The sequence below is a fragment of the Cyprinodon variegatus genome, unplaced genomic scaffold (assembly GCF_000732505.1).
Source record: "Cyprinodon variegatus isolate N-32 unplaced genomic scaffold, C_variegatus-1.0 Scaffold123, whole genome shotgun sequence".
Taxonomy (NCBI): domain Eukaryota; kingdom Metazoa; phylum Chordata; class Actinopteri; order Cyprinodontiformes; family Cyprinodontidae; genus Cyprinodon; species Cyprinodon variegatus.
The window spans coordinates 946,583-949,718 of record NW_015150576.1 but is presented as its reverse complement, the minus strand read 5'-3'; the positions used below and the strand labels follow the sequence as shown (position 1 = coordinate 949,718).

Genomic DNA, 3,136 nt, shown 5'->3' with positions numbered 1-3,136 from the left:
CTGTATCCTTTTTAGGCATAGAACTACATTTACATGGACACAAATAACTGTAATAAATGGCAGAAATGTGTCAGGTAAACATGCCATTCAGAATATTCTAATTGGTTCTGTCAGGATCAGGTAATTTGTGTTACGACCGGAAGGAGGGGTTTATGCTGATTGATGATCTGATTGGCATGCATGTAAATTCTTGTCAGGCTTAAGTTATGCTGGATCAGGCCAGCTGACCTGTCTGTGCATGTACTCATCTCTATCAATGTAACGTATTTCTGCTTTGAGTGTCTAGATGCTTCGGCTACATAACCTGACATTTTTAGTCTGATCTGCTGTTTTATTGTGATCACTAATGTCAACATAACTGGTACATTCTGATAATCGTTTTCACATTTCTGTCATATTTTGAACGTGTGACTCTGAATGCGCGCAATAACTGAAGCAGTTGGTATATTTGAAAAGTTTATTGAAAACATGAGGATGAACAAAGTTGAATTTCAGCTGGTCGGGGGTCCTTTGAGCTCTGCTGGGAAAGATAGGGAGGATGGTGAAAAACTTGAGCTTTTGGATTTTTGAAAATGATGTTTGTTTGGTGAACTCACTGAAGTGGTGGCTTGGGCTTAGTCTGAGGGAAGAAGTGCTATTCAGTTCTCCGGGTTGTTGGTGCAGATCCAGATCATCTCTCTGTGTTGGTATGTTGGAGGGTGGACAGGCAGGCAGGCAGGCAGGCAGAGCGCAGGCAGGGGAGCTAACAGAAGGATCCGGGGTTCTTCTCTGGTACGAGACAGTTTCCAGTAGTTCTTCTGACTCTGATCCAAGGTGTGGGTTTCCAGGTCTTTCACTGGATGGCTTTTTTAAGGTTCTAGGAGGAAACGAGAAGGACAAGGTTAGATTAAGGTTGCACGGATACTAGGGTAAAAGAAGGAGTAGGTCTGTACCACGCTAAAGCATAATGAACTGACGGCTCCTGGTTCCAGCTCCTTATGAAGGGTGGTAATTAGCTCTGATGAAATGCGCCTGCCTGTCCAGCCCTGCAGAGGAGGGAGAGAAAGAAAACCAGACCTGCACCTACACCAGAGTATGACAATTTCAATCCAATTATAAATTTTGTGAATCCAAGCATTCGAAAACATGTTGCTTAAGCACAACCTAATCATGAGAATGATTGAGAAGTGACTTTAGACATGCTGTGGGTATTTGTGCCAGATAGCTAGCCTTAAAAAAACACAACTGATCTAAAACATTTTCCTTACGCTACTATATCTAAGGTACCAAACAACAGGAGAAAGAGAACATATCCAGGTAATTGTGTGTATAAATGGTCTGCCATTGTAAGATTTCAGGAGATAATGGGCAGACATGGAGTTGATAGGAAGAAAACAATAGCTCAGTTAACCAAACCTGCAAATGTGTAGCAAGAGATACTGTAGCATCACTCCAACATGGATCAAAATCTTTCTGACACTAAAAGCAACTGTACGTCACTAAGAATTAAAGGCATAGTGGATATAAATTTTGAAAGACCCGTCCTCTCCACTTAAAAAAAAAAAGCACATGCACAATGTTGTACCCACTACAAACGCATGCGAGAGCATGCAAAAGCCCATTTCTCATTGAGGCCGGTACTCAATGATGGATGGATCAGATGGATCTTATTTTACCAATATTTATATATATATATATGGATGGATGGATGGATAGATAGATAGATTTTAAAAGAATTTTAAAAGAACCACTGTTAAAAAGGTGAACTTTAATGACTTGCTGAAACCGCCGCTCATGTACAGGAAAAGATAGCCAACATACTGTATCACCAAATGATTAAAAATTAGGAGCACCACTTATCTTGATCATGTACCCAGAAAAAGAAGACAACTCCCATATGGTCTAGTGGTTAGGATTCCTGGTTTTCACCCAGGCGGCCCGGGTTCGACTCCCGGTGTGGGAATTAATCAGAAACACCATTTGGTAAAGATGGGCTCTTTGTATGCAACCTGATGCTCTATCCTTCCAGTCTGCTTTCCCTGAATATGGATCACTCGGAACAAACACTTATTTAAAGAGTTTAAATAACACTTCATAACTAGTATGTATTAAATAACCAGGAGGATAAAAATCTGATAAAAATTATAATCCTACTCTGATCACAAAAATTGCTCACCTCTCAGGAAGTGGCCCCGATTGAAAGTTAAAGATGAGTTTTATACATCTCCAGTCTGCCACATAATCATATTTTACATCATATGAGTTAGCAGATGATTAGACATCCATGGCTCCAGCCTTATCAAAATATTACACTTCTTTTTTAGCAGAAGGACGCCACTCTCGTTCCATTTCCAAATCTTTGCCATGTACAAAATAAAGATTCTAACTGTATATCCAGACAAACTGTCCTAATTAGATTAAAATGCCTGTTCTGACGCACAACAGGCAGCCCATACCAGGGTGTAATAAACTCACACATCTTCAATGATAATCATCCTAACAAGAACATCCTCTGATATAACTTTAATGTTATTTTTAGTAATTGGGTGTTTTTTGTTTTGTATGAATGGGTCAGCCCCTCTTGACAACAAGCATTTCTTTATTCTACATCAATATGGTGTTTTGAAAAAATGCCAATTGTTTTTTTTTCAAGGTCAATGTGTTAACATAGTGTATATCTGTTGTGCGTTAGCTTTTCTTAGATGGTGAGGGATCGAAACGTCTCTGTACAGTAGAATTTCTTTATGCTATAATGAATATTATAGTATATTTTAAGCCTTAGCTTAAAATAACACTCATATACAGTAGCTTTATGAAAAACTTTGACCTGAGTTGAAGTAAACTTTGCATTAAAACTTAAGTGGACAAATCCTCAGAAATTCAATTCCTCCTCCTTATCAGAAACCCAACCTTTTGTTTGCAATGAGGAACAGCAGACTAAAGAACGTTTCTCTTTGGGAATCAGTTTGGCTTTAATATTCAGAAACAATCCAATCCTTTTCATGCACAGGTTCATGATTTGCTGAGCTTAAATGAATCCCAGTCAATGCGTGACCATTTTGACCCAAAATTAAAGATTATATCCACAGAGGAGATTAAATACAATCAGAGAAAGATTATTCTGGATCACTGTAGCACTATTAAAAAATAAATTGAA

At 38.6% G+C, this 3,136-nt stretch overlaps 1 non-coding gene across 1 annotated transcript; it reads left to right on the top strand.

Moving 5' to 3' along the window:
* Positions 1–1,870: 1,870 nt before the first annotated feature.
* Positions 1,871–1,942, top strand: trnae-uuc. The gene has a single exon. It is a non-coding gene; the product is annotated as a tRNA-Glu (tRNA).
* Positions 1,943–3,136: the final 1,194 nt, after the last annotated feature.